Genomic DNA, 17,850 nt, shown 5'->3' on the forward strand with positions numbered 1-17,850 from the left:
TTTTATAAGAAAAAAAAAGTTGACCGAAACAATGACTGAAAAAAAATGTTAAAAACAGCACTTTTGAGAAGGTCCCTAACTTCATTTTGCCAGTTTTGCATCTAAAAAGAATGAAAAGGAAGACTGTAACTTAAATACAGTAAATTTGCATCTATGAAGAACTTAGAGATTGATAGATGGATAAAAGTAGATGATTAAATTTTAAATTTAAATTGAGAGATAGGGACCGTGTAAAAATTACTAGGGAGTCAAAAAAGTGGGAAGCCTTTTTTTTTTTTCTATTCAGATTAAGACGATGCATATCTGGGACATCTACATAGATAGACAGCTAACAAACAGGCCACAATGTCGTTTTTATAAGAAAAAAAAGCACTTTTGAGAAGGTCCCTAACTTCAGCTCGCCAGTTTTGCGTCTGATGGATCTGAATTATGGATTCATAATCTATAATATAGATAGATAGATAGATAGATAGATAATTTTGCTGTCGTCTGCTTTGCTAAAATATAATCCCTGATAGTTAAACTGATAGATAAGGGCCTGTACAAAAATTACTTGGGTGTCGAAAAAGTGTGAAAGTCTTCAACCATGAATTATTGTTTGATATAAATTAATCAGAAAAAGATAGATTTACGCTACTTGGGATGTTTTTTTCAGATTAAGATGACGAATTTCCAGTTTATCCAATATTATATTAAATAGACAGACAGAAAGGCACATAATTATTACCAAAAAGGACAGAAAACGCTCTTGCAGCTCATCAATACACCTTTTCCTACAGCGTTAAAACGTCTGCTGTGAAAAAGGTCTATATTTGACTTTGTGTGTGTGTTTCCAGTTATAACAGTGGATTGAGCAGTGTTGGTCATTGGGAAGTAAACAGAATACATTACTGCAAAAATAAATGATCGATTCAGATCTTATTATCTTGCATTTTATTATTTTTTTTATTGCTCAGCAGCTAGATGGATAGAGGCTGTGGTCTTCACCTAGCTGTCACCTCGGTCACCATGGCGAGGGGGGGATTGATGGCGCTCATTGGCTAGTGAAGATGTATACATCATGTTGGTCCAGGGCTGCTGCATCCAGATGGGCCTGGGCCATCCATTGTCTGTCAGGGACACGGCTGTCTGAGAAGCGCCGTCCTCCCCTTCTCCTCCTTTCTCGCGGCGCTAACGAGTCTTTCACCCGCCACGTAAGACGGTGCCGTCTATGGAGGCGGCAGGCTTCTTCTTTTTTTTCTTTTTTTTTTTTCTGTCAGCGCACAAGGTTTTCGAGATGAAGATGTGCGGCCACGCTGCCTCTTTGGTTTTCTGACACCGCGTCAGCGCAGCAAGGCTCGCAGCGGTTTGTTATTTCCTTTTGTGGGAAAAGAGGGAAGGGGATTCTCAGCTGTGTAAGTGTGTGGACTCGACAATTTGAAGAGGTGAAGACTATGGCAAAATACATTGTTATCGCTGATGTCTTATTTCTGAGGCGAGTGTGCAGAAATGTGGTGGACTTATAACAGGCAAGGATAAGACGCAGCTAAGTACCAGTTATTGATTGCACAAGCATGCACGCCTTCACATAGTGGCTCAAAGTGTAAGAGTTGTGTTTGTCTTCTTTTCTCACCACATGAGTAAAAGTAGAGTGTCTAGTCTAGTTCTAGTCCTGAAAGCAGTGGTGCCTAACACGGCAACTGGTAGATCGCAAAAGTAGTGCCGGTAGTTTTAGATGTTAGATCATTTATCCTCCCATTGGCGTTTCATACTTGGTTGACGTACAAAAAAATGACAGATTGACGGGCGCCCAGTCTGAGATCTCCCAATGCAGCTGGTGCAAAACCCCAGTGAGCTACGTAGCTAGCTAGCTAGTTACGTAAACTAAAGAAGTTGTGAGAAACCAAATAAACAACCAGAAATTTTAAGTGACCATAAATGTATTGAAGTATATTGTATTGCGCCATAAGGGTTCATGCAGTTGAGCAAGGTGCGCTAACCGGCTTGCTATCACGTGCAAGGCTGGCAATCTCTGTTGAGCTAGCATGTTTCTATGTTAGCCAAGACAGAGGAATATTTGATCAAATTGCCGCCTTTCTAAAAGCCAACAACCAAAGTAGGCTAGGAGGTGATCACCGTAGAGGCGGAAGGTCCTCGGTTTGTATCAGTGGGTTCATTAGCGCATGGGGCTGTGGGATAGCGCTTCGAGAAGTGGACTTGGGAATGTAGAGGCACTGGTTTGAATCAGTGTCCATGACTGAAGCACCCTTGTGGTGCGAAAAGAAGAGAAGAGTTTAAGAGCAGGACCCAAGGAACAAAAGATGCAGGAGTGAAGGCAGAAGTTAAGATCAGATAAGTTTATTTAAGTTAAACCAGCATAACAAAAGCCACACAGGAAGGAGAAAAACAAGAATACAAGGAAACACATCAGAGTAAGAACACAGACAAAGCAACAAAGACAGGAATATATATACACAAGGCCTGATTGGGTAACCAGTCACAGGTGAAACCAATTAGGGCGGAGCAAACAAAGGAAGTAAAACCGACAGAAAGACACAGGGGAAAGAATCTTTTCAAAATAAAACAGGAAGAACACACATGAAAACACAAAAAAACGGTGCAAAAGAACAAAAATGAAAGTCTGCGCTTGTGTTTTAGTACGTATCAAAAGGAACCTGAATGAACGTGTTAATTAAAGAAGGCAGATCTGCAGCTTCCTGTGTCTGTGCTACGCTAACCGTCTCCTGAAGTGTGAGTGCTATGTCTAGCACTTTGCAAGAGAGACATATTTAGCCTCAAACAATTCCTTTACAATAGAATAGAAGCACATGTGACATCTGTACACACACACACACATTCCAGCCAGCCAGCCGGGCTAGTTCATCGCTTCCCCCTGTGGTGTGAGGTGGGACCAGGCGAGCGTGGAGTTATTCACTGTCTGCCTACTTGGTTCTAATAGTCTGGCACAGCGTGACTGACGCTGCCCCTCTCAGCAGTGATTGAGTGTATTGATCCTGAGCCGCTGCCGCCGCCGCCGGCGTGCTCCCTGGACGCCAGGCGGGAGGAGACCGACAATCAGATCCTTCACTGGGGGGAGAAAGCCCTCCTCATCTGCCTTAATCATCCGATCGATGATTAGTGCGCCCGGCCCACTCATGTCTTTCTCTCGCTGACAAAGACATCTCCCCGGTCTCTGCTTGCCACCGCTTGTGTATACGTGTGTGTGTGTGTGTTTTAAATCCTCACTTCCGTCTCGTTAATGCTTCCTTTGCTGCTGAGGAGGAGAAATATTCTTCAACAAGGAGGCCTTCTGCTGACATGTCCTTTTTTTTTGAATGAAAGTGTGGAGGACGGAGGGACTCAGGAACAGAGGCAGGGGAAGACAAAGACGGGTGGGGAGATGTAATGGAATTTGACAGTAGGAACTGTTGAATCACTAGCTGCATTTTGGGGTTTGGTTTACTTCCAACTGTCTCCTCGAGCCCCCACCCTCTCCTTACCCCCGCCTTGAGTAGCCAATGGTGCAATTCTCCCTCCTTCGTTCGCCGCTGATTGGGCGGCAAATTGCTCCCCTCACCTGGCAGCGGTCCAAGCCTCACCAGTCAAAGCTTTTAATCTGATCATTATCCCGGCGCTAAGCGGCTGCGGCGCAACTTCTGTTTGCCGGGGCAAGATATAGTGACTGAGTGAGTGAAGCACGCGGCTGCAGAAGTTCAGCGTTTAAAACGTGTGGATTATCAGAAGCGGATCGCCGCCGCTTTCTCCGCAGCTCCTCTCCCTCTCTGTCTCTTTTGCTTTTATGTCCCCCCCTTAAATCAAGTTGTTTCCTTCCCAAGGTTGCATCCGCACACTGTCCCGCAACACAATGGGAGCATTATTTCCCCAACCGAGCGCAATTTTCTGACCATTTTCACCGCTCTCCCCGACACGTCCTTCGACGCAGTGACCACGCTCAACGCGCTGCATTCTTGGGATTATCTATATTCTGCTTTTCATGTGCGAATGGAACAAGGCCTCGTCTCCGCTGAAAGCCTACAGCGGCTAGGTGCGGAGGAGGTGGCGAGGAGGGCCGTTCGTCCCAAGACTTAAAAAAGAAAGAGAACCTGAAGTGGAAGGCTCTTGCGCAGCCTACTCGTCAAATTTTGCCGCATCTCGAGCACCTTCCAAGGCCGCCGCTGATCTCCTCTGCCCACCGGCGTCAGGAAGTTCAACGGCGCATCTGTGAAAGGAGTCTTGAGAAACTTTCCCATTTGAGCGAGTGCATTGTGCACCTCCAGTATACTGTACAACGCACGGCATCCACTAATGAGCCATCGTATTGAGTCTAGCACATGATTACCGCGGCACTTTATCGCACACAAGAAGAAAAAAAACACATAAAAAAAAAACAGCGAAGTGCTCATTTTCAATTACCTTCTATTAGGAATTCAGCATTTACTCCCCCCTCACATGGAAACCCACTTCTGCTGCCCACCCACTAACCTACACGCACTCAATCCGCCACCCGATCGGGCCCTAAAACGCCGGGAGCCGGCGGCACAATGCGCGATGGAAGTTTTGAGAGAGCGTCGAGGGCCACTCCACGGGGAGAATCAGCCCGCCGCCGCTCCCTGGAGATGCAAGGGCGGGGAAGACGCGGGGAAACAAAAATGACTGTTTTCAGAAGACCCACTTCTTCCTGATGAAGCGAAATCACCCCCCTCCCCCTTCCCCTTCCCATTCCCTTCCACCAACCCCCTCTTTGGTGAAAAAGCCTCTTGTGAAAACAGAGGATAACTAACACTAGAGATGGGTAGTTATTGTTCAAGTGGCGTTCTCTAACTTGCAAATAGCCCCTCAAATCTGCGCGGAGGGCTTTTTTCTTGAATATAAACGCCAGAGTGCTCCCCTCAAAGTAGATGGAGTAAAGGAATTAGAAGCGACATTCGACAATGGAGGAGTTTGCACGGGGTGAGGAGTTAATCCGGCGCTTGCAGGAAGCAGAAAAACCGCTGATAAACTTGTGTGAGGCATCCGTCTTCACTAATGCCCCGGCTGACAGTCAGTCTGTCTTGGCGTGACACGAAACGGACCAAGTTGTTGTTTCGCTTCCCAATTGCGGAGGATTTGTTGATGGAGGGCGTTGATTGCTGTGTCGCTCCCATGACAAACAGGTGGCAGGGGAACCAATTAGTTGCGATGGCTTTTAACATTCTCCTCGAACCAGGAGGAGCCTGCAACCGCCTTAATTATAAAGAGACTAGGTTTTCCCAAGGCCGGCATGCAGACATATTACTAATTCATCCACCTTGTATGAATACATTGGATTTTGCACGCGGCATATAGCGATAGCAATCAGGCACGGGCAAGGAGACTTGGCTACAGAAATCATTTCTCAGAGAGAAAACTCTCAGCCTTCAGTTCCAGTCGCGTTTCCTCTTCATAAATTTCTCCTAAGGTCTTCCCCTACCGTACTCGGTGCACAAAACCAGTGCCACAGGGTCAACGGGGAGTTCATTTATTCCATTGATCCATTGAAAATGGATCCAGAGATGTTGAAAGTAGCCCGGTCAAGTCTGCTACCGTGCATTTTAGGATTAAACGCCGTGAGATACGTCATCCCAGGAAAGATTTGCAAATTATTTATTCATTTTTGAGTGAATCTGCTCAACGGTGGGTTTGAAAAATACAATTTAGGCTAAAAGTAACCTTGCCCAAAACAATGTGTAGCAGCTTGACGTGTAGCGCTAATTAGCCGACAAGTTGTTTGATGCTACGGGGGTCTATGCATTCGCAAGGATCAGTTCATGCACAATTCCACTCACGATTATAGTTTTTAGCTTGAAAATGCAGGCCAGATCGCTAAGATTTGTACAAAAGCTAAGCTAACATTAGCAGACAGACCACGGCCACAGACTTTTTGTGGTCTGTTGCAGTCTGAGCGCCGTGGAGCTGAATTTGTTCACAATAAAATGGATGTGATTGATAACTGCATTTGTCTTCTCACTGTCTCTTGTCTCTGCACTGTCTGCACTGCTTAGTGTGGCACTGAGGCGACTCAAAGACTCTGTAAAAGGACCCAAGCGCAGGACTCGGGACAAAAAAAAACAGGAGTTTAATTAATAAAAGCTCCTGAGAGCCGGAGCAGAGTCACCAAAAAGAGACGTGCAGAAGCCGGCATGGTGAATACTGGAGCCTGTAGGCCGGCACGTTAGGAATTGCGCTTCCAAGGCTGACAAAAAAAGTCAATAGTAGGCTGGTGGGATAGTTGAAAGGCCGAAAGTGTAGTTTGAGGCTTGATCGGACGATGAGAAGTGGGTGAGTTAGCAGCCCAGCCCCACGGTAACGCTCTGCAGCAGCGCTAAGTCGCCTCTTGACAGTTTCGTATAAAGCTGCACACACTTCATGTAGCTCCATGGTCCTCTCTCGGTTGAAGTGACAATAAAAGACCTCTTGACTCTTGTCTTTGAGCAGCCAACCTTAGAACACAGGAGACTGCATTCAACTGATGTCGTTTTAAAGCTATTGTAGCTGCAGTATGCTAAACCTTACTAAATGACAACCAGGTGCCAAGTCTCTCCCTGCCTGAAATAAATCCATTTTTGATTATCAAAACTTGTCACGATAACGGAGCTGAAAACCTAGAGTCCAGGCTCCAGCTCAGTTCGCTTTCCGTCTTTTTTAACACAACAGAAGTTGGATTTTCATCTCCAACAAATCGTCTGCAGGGGCTGTTGCTGACTTGTTTGACTTAACTGTGTAAATGGTTCACCACATATGGCAGCTGCAAGCTTTCGGGGGCCGACTTGTTGAATTTGATGGATAGTGAAAGGGCCTTCGGGCGCCGCGCGCTGGCCCTCGCTTCTGCACGCTTTCTTTCCTGCTTTTCCGCCTTTGTGTCCTCCTCTCTGTCTCACTCTGCGCGCCTATCGATTATTAGAACTTCCTCCTCGACAACTTCCTCTCCGATGCCTCCTCTCCTCGCTGCGTCTTCGCCGCCCGGGCTGTTGGAGGTTCTCCAGCGCTCTCCGAGCAGGTCTGATCCTTAACAAAGGTGAGGGGGGGGGGGAGCTGGAGCTCGTTGCGTTCCAGCACAGCAGAGGTGAACGGAGAGAGGTCTGTGTTCCTGGCACACGATTCCTCCAGCACGCTGTCACGTCTCTTCAGCTCTCCCCGTCTCTGATGTTACCTGACAGGTTTGTGTGTGCGCGCCTTTGTGTGTATATTTCATGCAGTTGGGGGCTAGGGAGGAAGAGAACCGGGGGGGTGGGGGAGGGAAGGGAGGAGGACAAACAACAGGATATAGATAGGGTCGGAGTGAAGGGGCGTAGGGGGAAAGGATGCTAGGAAGAAATGAGGTGGGAGGTAGTAGATGAGGAGGTGGTGGTGGGGGGGGCTGGGTGTATATGTGCATTGTGGGTCTTGCGTGTAAGTGTGTGGGCATCTGTGTGTGTGTCTATCGATTTGTGTATTTGTGTGTGTGCCATGGACAAGGAGGTTGTGTGATGGCAGCGCCTTCAGGCTCCTCCAGGCGTAAGAATCAGTGAGCAGGTGGAGCGCACCGGCAGCGCTGTCTTCTGACGAGTCCCCGCCGTCTCCTGTTTTGTCAGGACCCCTGGAGCGAAGACCGGGGAGTGTGCGTGTGTGTGTGTGTGTGTGTGAATGTGTGCGGCTGGGATGCACTGTGATCATTAGGATTCACAATGGCTTTGACAGCACGGCTCTGGAGCAGTGGACACAGCATATGCCCAGGGAGATAACCGGTCGGCTGACTGGTTATCTTAGCGGCTATGCTAACCGCGTCCACTTTGCTAATAAATCCAAATCCTTTAATTCAAAGAGACTCCGGCCCGGACGCGAGGGCCTCTCCGCGCGGCCGATACGTCTGCGCTGCATCAGATACAGCCTGAATTATTTGTTTGCTCGCAAGTTTTGATTAATTTTGCAGCAGCCCATTCACGCGAATTCAAAGCAGCGGGCCGAGAGCACGCTGTAGATTTTCCTGCTGCTGCAAAATGAAGCTTGTCTGCGGCAATAATTCAGCAGAATGATCGTTTTCTCGGCACGCAGACTCCGCTCGCCGAGGAAAAAGATGCGCTTGTATGTGTGTGTGTGTGTGACTATCCTAAGTGTGTAAGTGGCTCAGGTGGTAAAGAAAGGACGTCCTAATAATAGCCCCCTGTCTCCACACTGGTCCACAGGCTGTAGCCGTATTGATTCTGCCTCTCCATCTCCAGCGCTGCCCCGGCATCGTTATATAGACCAGATATATACGGGGTTTCAGTTTGGAATCCGTTGCAGCGCGGAGCAGCGGTTTCTCCAACCCGAGCAGGGTAAAGCCCAACGCCCTGGAGGGGGGAGGGGGGGGAGGCAGCAGAGTTTTTTTTTTTAATTGTTTGTAGTGTTAGCTGGCCACGCTGGAGGCTAGCTCTCCGGGGACGGGCCTCCAGCCCAGGTCCTGACCCCGCTACTACAGCGATGACAACATGAGCGCACTGATCCACACAGCCTCGCACCAAAATACTGAAGCAACAGTTCCTGCACGCTGCACAAGAGGAACCCAATTAACATCTGGGCTAATTCTGCAAACCCCAACTCTAATTTTTGACATTGAAGATCTATCTCCTCACTCCGCGCACCACATGCAGTTCTGCACAACGCTTTTTTTATTAGCAACCTCCAAAACACCACACATGTGCCGTTAGTGTGGAAACATACGAGCCAAGAACCGTAATGTGCTTTGATTTTTTTTTGCTTAAGTGCCTTTTAATCCTTTGCCAGACTCTAATCATTTGTATGTAACCGTGAGAACTCCGAATGGATTCCTCATAAAGAAAATCTTAAAAAAAAAAAGAAAGAAAAATCTCCTCTGCTCTTCAGTAGTCCTTTCCCCCCCTCATCTGCAGAAGTGGATGTTTTATCCTTTGATCCACAGTACATTAAAGAAATACTGTGGGTTTGAAAAACCATTAGATGGCCTTTTGCAGGGCAGCAGGTCTCTTTTAAAAGCACAATGAACCTCTGTACAGATCAGGTTAGAAACTTAGTTAAAGGCACAATAACACATAGTCTCAAATTAGTCTTAAATGGTGTTAGCCCTCAAATAAGAGCATTGACTCTTGACCCGCGCTGCAGCGGACCAATTACACCTACGGCTCTCTCCTTTTGTTTGACGCCAGGCTCCGAGTTCTCGGATTCGCTGGGGAGTTAAAATGTTCCCGTGCTGCGCGTTTTTGTCTCTCCGTCCGTCCGTCTATCCGTCCGTCTATCCGTCAGGGTGGCGGGTCTCGTTGAATAGAGAGTGGGTCATCTCCCTGACAGAGCTCAACCGGTAGTTATGGCAGCCTCGCCACGGCTGGCTGGCTCCGCACAGTCACCGGGAGACAGGGGATCATCAAGTCTGTCCTCCTGCTTTACCACACACACATATATACGTTCACCGTCGCAGACACCAAAACATGCTCCTATAATAACAGCGGCGAGATGAAGTTGTAAGATCGTTAGGACGGACAAGCACATATGTGTCAATCCACCTTGTTTTCATCTTGCTCTTTTTCTTTTAGCATTTCTGAAAATATCTATGCTTTGGGAAGTGGTACCCACTGGAAAAGGAGTGGCTCGAATACTGAAGAAATATCAGCAACATTCGGAGCGATGGAACTTCCTCTAGGACCCAATAAATGTGGAAGTGGAACCTCAAGGAGGAAGCTTGGAACACCTTCTCAACATGTGCACCACTATGCATCTTAGATCTGAATCTCGTGTTCTGGTATCCAGTCCTCCTTGATGTATCCACGAATGAGACGCTGCCTTCAAGTGGAGCTTGTGGTTACGACATGACCACAAAAGAGTCAAGAGAACACGCAACTGTAGGCGTCTAGAAGCCGTCAAGGCTAACTGATTAGCAAGAAAACAAGCTAATTTAGCGCAGGAAATGCTATGACATGCGGAAAGGGTTTCAACATTTTCCTCAGATATTTTAACTTACAATCCATTTCCGCCACTTCTACTTAAAACATCTGCAACTCGTGAACTCGGACAGCTCCAAAAATATGTCCAACACGTCCAATGTGGCTCCTTCAATCCTTGGTTTTAGCTTTGTTTTGCGCGTATACCATTATCCGGATGACCGAGATTCTTCACTATCAGATATAATTTACTCTCAGGGTTTGTTTGCATACTTGCACTCCCTGCCCTGCTTACTCCGCGCCATGATTTGACTCAAAACGCTGGCAAATTGCAATCTGACGGGTCCAGAACTGGAAAAGCCAATGGGAACCAGAGCTAACTTTGGCAAGCCTGCAAGCCTTGCAAGCTTCCTGATAGGTACTCCTACTTCAATTGACATTGTTTAATAGCCAATATTATGTATTTGCTCATATCATTGTTTGCATTCTTGAAACAGAACAAAATGTCCAAAACGACATCAGTATAGTATCTCTGCAATAAAAACTGAGAATTAATACGGCTTGACTGGCCAGAACGAGCTGAAAGCAAACTAGAAGAGACATAACGCCACCAGTGAACGTCCCAGTTGCTCCACAAAGCTAACAGTGTTTTAATCTCCTTTGTCACTTAATGTTCCATTTAAATGTTCCGCAGCCATCAAATGTGAATCATGAATATCTGCACCCGGGGGTTGGCCGGCTCAGTCTATTAGAATACATCACTTCCCTACCAGGGGACCACTTTGTGCATCTCTCTAAAATGTATCATATCTCCACTGTAGAGAGGGAGACATGACTTCATGTGTCTTGTGATGTAAGTATTATTACAATTCATGAAATTCAAACACTTATGGCAGGGCCATTAATTTGAACCATAAGCCATTGGGGAGAGATTTACAGTGGAGTTAAGGGCGATCACACCATTAAAAGACTTGGGTGGAAGACGGAGGGAGAGGCTGTGGGAGATAGCCGGCTGGAGCTGGAGCTCAGCCACACCAGCGGCTTTTTGAATCTCTGATGCGTAAGTGCAGCAATTAATATTTCTGTTTCACGCTCTCGGGTCAATTTGCGCAAACATTTCCTTCCGAATTAGAAGGGGAATCATTGAGTTCTGAAGGTTCGCTAGTTAAAACATAACCCCTGCCTCCTGCCTCGGCTCCGTCTCGGTCTACATACAAAAAGTGCTGAATTTTGCATGAGCGCCTGAGCATATAGCAACTGGAACCCTATAGCGTTGTTTACTGATACTTCCTCGAGGCGTCTCGCTCCGCGCTGCTCATTCTGGTTAGAGTGCGAGCAGCTGAGACCTGTCTCCCGTCGGTGCTGTGTGATGGTCTTGTTATACAGCAGAGCATGAAGAAACAACGGGCAGAGGTTAGGACATGCAGACATACTTCTCTGCTTCAAAATGACCAATCAGGAAGTGTGCTCCCAGCCGGTGTCCGTTCCTCAGACAGAACCGGTACAAACTGCAATGTCCACAACTCAACAACAGAAATAGACAGGGCAGTCCCTCATGCTGGAAGTGCAACAAAATTAATTTCACTGTTCCCTTGAAATTGATATTAGGGTTTCATATTATACGTTTATTTAATGTATTTACCATAAATGTGACTACTGTGCCATTACAGTATGCTAACTTTGGTGCTACAAATAGCGCTTACAGCCGTTTTCAGCTTAAACTCACCAACTTGCTGGCCTAGTCAACAATATATTTAGAAGGTAGGTGGCGTAGATGGCCTAGCGTATGCCAGTGCGAGCCATTTATACTTGTGCACTCGTCAGTCTGGCTCGCTCTGTAAAAACACCACCCAAACACCAGTCAGGTTAATTTTTGTTTCTACTTCCTGCTTCACTTTCAACAATGGCAACTGAAACTTTTGCCAAAAATTCGACGAAGACGAGTCTTACAACTGTTTGTATGTCTGAATCATAGACAGTATAAAGATGGACGGTGGAACAGCTCCTCAATAGTGAAGCCAAAGCAAGTAGAGCTCCCCCTGGTGGCTGACTGCAGTATATGTCATAAGCTCCGCCCCCTCCATGTTAGTGGGCGGGACTTGGTCCGCAATAAAACAATAAAATACGTGTACTTTTTTTTTTCAAGGATGATTTCTGCCATTTTAGGTAGTTGATATAATGTTGATGCATGTTTAGTTATTTGACGCTACAGAAACATAATGGCGACAAGCTGTTGCCATGCCAACCGCTAAAGTGGTCCTGTGGGACTGTGAGAGTTGTAAAAAAAAAAAAAAGAATTAAAGTGTATAATCCAACATTTCCCTGTAACTGGTGGAAGTGAAGCAGAGCGTAGCATTAATTAAACGAAAACGCAAGTGAGTCTGGAGGAAGTGTGGTTGGGTCATCAACATCATGGTCGAACCATACTGCGCAGACTCTGGCTCCAACCTCGTAAGATGGTGCTGGTCCCGTATCCCCAGGAAAAATAGCGCCAGTTTGGCCAGTGCAAGGAAGCGGCGACGCATTGTCCATATTTATATACAGTCTATGGACCGCGTAGGGTCTGGGCGGACGCCGTGGCTTTTCAGTCTTATATGGAAACTAAAAAATCCAAATGCAATGGCGAATTAGCACATGGACTCCTATAAGAACATTCCAGTAAGACTTAAAAGTAAAAATTTAATTCAAAATTGACCTGAAACGTGGAATTATCCTCAAAGGTTGATCCGACTTAACAGGTTCTTGAAGAGCAGCTGAAAAAAAAATAATAATAATTGCAAGAACAAAATAGTGAAAACCCCTTTTTTTCCCAGTTTGAATCCAGCTGACTGTAATCTCCCCTCCGAGCGGCTCGGGCTCTGTGTTTGCTATCATTTGTCACATGGCCGCAGTGTTATGGGTTCAAACAGAAATTTGCGACGGCTCAGTGCACTCCAACAGCACAGCTTTCCATCCCCGCTCTCCCCGAGCCCAGTTTCATTACGCCCAAGGTATTCAGGGAGTAATAGCTTCTGGGTCTACAAACCTACCTTATTGTTCAGGAACAGTGTCTTTGGAGTATTTAGAGAGCGGGAAAAGAAAAAGAGCGTCTAAGTGCAGCTGTATTTGCTGACACATTGTTTTTGAGCTGTAAATGATGAACTCTTTGAGCATCTTTGATTTCCTCGGTTTTAACACCAAAAAAGCAACAAATCTTCTTCACAAACAAGCCACGTGAAGTAGAAAACTGCTCGGATGTTGTTTGCTCGCAGACATAAAACACTTTTCCGTGCCAGTGACAAGAATTAGGCAAATTACCGGCGCCGCTTCGTGTCAACAAGTAAAGACGGCTTTGTTTACACGCTCAAAATGCAGGTTTTCCGCGGCGTCTTCACGTGTAAACACCGTCCGTCTGAGCACGAACAGGGGGGGCTGGTGTTTTTTTTTTTTTCGAGGAGCCGCTGTAGTGTAACTTCAGCTCCATTGAACACCACCCTTCAGTGGGTTTGAGGTATCTGATTGAGTCCATCCATGTGGAGCGCTATTGAATCAAAAGAGTAAACCTCAAGGACATGGTCCAGCACACACACATCCACCCCGGCGCAAGCTAGGGAAAAAAAAAATCCTCAGCACAAACTGGGTTTTGTGCCACAAACACATGTATAATAAACTGCTTTAAAATATCCATTTCACAATCTAATCTACGCGGTTAAAAGCGCATTTTATCATCGCTCAAATTACCGCCGTGATGAGGGAAGAGCAGCTAGTGATTTATCATTTAAACCCAGCATGTGCAATCTGTTCCTCCACAACCCTGGTGAGATGCTTTTATGATAATAATATTGCTCCTGATTGTCAGGCCGTTGATGCGCATTAGCGGCGGAACGGCGAGATTCCTGCTCGCAGGGAGATTCGTCTAATTTCAAAGAGGGGCTGCGGAGAGAGCTGCTGAGAGACGGACCGGTCAGCAACAATAACCCTGCACTTCACCACTGCAGGAGACAAACGCCGGACTACTGTAGGCTCGGCTACACCTCTCAAGTGGTTAATTAAATGAGTCCACGCACAGAGCCCGCACACTACGCTTGGTTTACCATAAACAATGTGATTAAAGCGGCCATGGGCCAGCCAGAATGTGGAGTTGGGAAGAAAAAAAAAAAAAAGACAGAGAGAGAGAATTCAGATCACCATGGAGATGTGTGAGGAAAAAGAGGTATGAATGCAGATAGGGATGTCATTATTACTTTTTTATTCATTATTTTCATAATGACTGTCATTATGCGCCGGCTCTGATTGAATTCCATTTTGTTAGTCAGGTTTGTGGCGAGCAGAATAATTATCACTTAAGTGATATTAAGATTCATGCAGAACATTTTCATGGTCAGAGCTGCTGTTTGGAAAAAAGAAGTGTGTGGGGGGGGGGGGGGGGGTGTTCATGTTTGATTATAAAAGAAGAGAAGAGCCGCGGCTGATTAGAGCAAGGACGGTGATGCTGCAGCAGAGCGTTTCAAACGCGTGGACACTGTACGTTTAACCACGCCGGTTTATTTTTACACTTCATGAACAACTCCACTCGGCGTATAAAAGCAATGATTACATCACTGGATGTGTAATCACCAGCGGGCTAATTCATCACATGAAACATGGCGATTGATTGAATCGGCTTGGCCATGAAAGATGGAGGATAACGGGTTCGAGATGCATTTGGCGTCACTTTTAGAGGCATTTTTTTTTTAGCTTAAAGGGGAACTACTGTTTTTTACAACCTGGGCCTTTTTTCTAGCATAAAATACGGTCGTTTACTCACCCATATAACTTTTGTGTAATTCGTATTCCTTCTGGAGATATTTAGATCTGTGTATATCCATATAGTGGGAGTGAATGGGGCACCGAAACGCAGCCTCTAAATAACGCATTATCATTTCACCAATATTTTGTTATGATACGCTAGTGCTATTCCCCGTTGAGTCCGGAGTTACCTATTATCATCATCCATGATGTCTTCTGACCTGGAGTAAACAAACAGAAATAAGGTCCAGGTTGTAAAAAACAGCAGTTCCCCTTTAAATGATATATTTGTTTGGGGCCGTTCTCCATCAGGATGGTGCAAGTCTGCAAGTCTGCAGCTCTACAGCGGCAACAGAGGAATAAAACGTATCCGACTCATTCTCAAAAGCGTTAACTGTTTGGTTTCATGAGCTCGAGTCTTGTAAAACTTCCCCTTGAGGGGTTTTATTGTGTACACATAAACATTTCATAGTATTTATGTCTTGATGCGTTTCATATACACATATTTAATATTCATACACTCTTTATCTATGGAAAGGCTGCTCCTCTTTTGAAATAAAAAGGGCTCGAAGAACGTAGTTTGAATGTAGTCTGAAGGGGTTATGGAGACACCTGGTCCTTTTTGACACCATTTTGCCAGTTTGACACGTCACGATTGCAGAAAAGTACAAAATACTTCTACTTTTGGGGTGTTTTTGTGTGATTCTTAACCGCGCTGCAGCTCCTAAACCTGGAAGCTAGACCAGTTTCCCCTTGTGGTGGATAGTTTCTCTGGAGTCACTCCCTTGAGAACTGATTACGCTCCTGCAAATATCTCCCGGGCCAATGAAGGCTAATGGGTGAGATTTATGTCGCGAGGAAAAACAACAGCGACGTACTCAGGCATGTGGCACAATTATACGCGTGTATTTGGTACATTTTCCTCTTGAAACACGCCCCTTAATTCAATTAACGTGGCGTTCTATTACTTCTATTTGGATTTACTCAAGCTACACCAGGCTGTAGAGCTGCAGTAGTTGCTGTGAAGGATAATATGTTGCAAGGAATGAACCAAAACATTAATTTTTCTTTGATTTTATGAAGCTGTCTTGGTGCAAAACTTAAAAATCGAGGTAAAAGCTCGACCTAGCATGAATAACCTGTTGAACTGATGCACTCCCACACTGAATCTGAGACTTCTTTCCCCTCGCAGAGTCGCACAGCAGAAGCAGAATCAGAATCAGCGGCGGCGGCGGCGCTCGGGCCTGCAGCCTACCAATGCGCTCGGCGAGGGGGCGGGGGTGGGGTGGTGAGGGGGGAGGCTGGATTTGTCCGGGCTCTAATCAATCACTGACAGATTACCTCCAAAGCCACTTCCACGGCCATTAAAGCAGGACAAATGCAGAATTGCAACCGAACAAGTCGGAGTTTTTAAAGCCAACACCGGGACTTCCTGGTTATTTGTCAAAGTCAGCGCCGCTGAGCCGCATGAGTGGCCGCGCGGCAAGTGTGTGTGTGTGAAAGGGAAGCAGGCCCGCCGGTCTCGCGGTGTGTGTCGGGGAGAACGAGGAAGAGAGAGAGACAGTAACAGAGTGAGTGAGTTATTGTTAGCGTGTGTTTTTATGCTCTCAGGTGTGTGTGTGTGTGTGTGCGCGCTCGGTGCTCGCCGGCGGGCCGCGTTGCTCTCGGCCCACTGGAGCTTACAGTAAATCACATTCCCTTTATTGCCAAATTTAGCAGCTTATGCTCAATAGGCTCTGCTCAGATCTACGCCGTGTCCCATCAGGGCGTTAGTCTGGGCTCATAAAAGAGGATTGGCCACACTCTAGCCTCTGAGCAAAGACGACACATCCCCTCTCCTATTTTCTTACATTACCCCCCCCCCCCCTCCTCCTCTTCTTCTTCTTCTTTATCGAGACTCTCTAGGCTTTTCTAATCTCTCCTTCCTTCTCTCCCTGTGGATTTCTTGGCTTTGAGATTCCCTCACCATTGTCCCCCATTCACCGGGGCTTTGTTTACATGAGGGTATATTTGATAGAACACACTGGGAAATTGGATATCATCATTTTCATAGCCCGTATCGCCAAGGGAGCCCGCTCCGAACGCGGCGTAAAGAAAAGACATTTCATCCTATAAGCTTCCCCCCCTCTCCACCCCGCTTTCATTCAAATGGATTGTGACATTTTTGCGTCTCGGCGCTACGCGGCGGGGTTAAGTGCTGATAATTATCGGGGAAAAAGATGAAGAAACGTGTGAAAACGGGCGACATCAAAAGCGGCGCGGTTTCCCCGTCTCGTCGATGGGATCCATTTCGGATTGGTGTGACGTTCAGGGACGCCTTTGATTAGCCGCTTTGTTTTTTTAGTTTCATTTGGGGCTGATTTCATAAATAACACATGAAGCTTTTTCCTTTTTTTGTTTTTTTGGTCGAGGGTTGAGGCGACGAGGGCCTAAGTCCGGAGGCGGCGGGGTTGAAATCCATCAGGTCACGTGACTGCGACTCCCCCTTGAAAGAGAGAGAGGAGAAAAAAACAAAAAACACAGGAGGCGGGATTGTATTTGTAGGTGTGTGTGCCTTTTGTGCACGGCCTGGGCCTCCACGCTCTGTGTGTGTGTGTGTATATGTGTGTGTTTCCTCCCCCTCCTCCTCCTATTCAATTAAGAGCTTAAGCTCATTAGTGGCAGACTTACATCATTACCTCTCCAATGGCTAATGAGTTAAAATCTATTTAGATTTATGTTGCCGCTAAATCTTCGCCGCGCTCACACACACACGCATGTCACAAATCAGAAAGTGTCTCTTGCGCGAGCTTCTCCGCATCCGGCAGCGTGGGAGCCGTTTATAGCAACACTGCATATTCAAACGCACTTGAATTATACCTTTCGCCTTCGGTATGGAAATCGAGAGAGATCTGGGGCGGGCGGCGATGCCTGCACACCGAAAACATAACGCACCTTAATGCACGGAACGCTTTTTTTTATTTATTTATTTATTCCCCTTTCCTCCTCACCTTGGCTAATAATTAGCCGAACCGCAGTTTTCAATCAATTTTAATTACCCTAACAAATCCTTGATTGCATTGGAGGCTTAACAAGTTTTAATGAGTTAATAGGAGTGCAGGAAATAATGTACAGGTCTGGGGTCAGGCCTGGGAATATGAAGAAGAAGAAGAAGAAGCAGGTGGAGGAGGAAGGAGGAAGAAGGTGGAGGGAACTCAAGGTCATTAACTGTATGCCT

The sequence above is a fragment of the Chelon labrosus genome (assembly GCF_963514085.1).
Source record: "Chelon labrosus genome assembly, chromosome: 24".
NCBI lineage: Eukaryota > Metazoa > Chordata > Actinopteri > Mugiliformes > Mugilidae > Chelon > Chelon labrosus.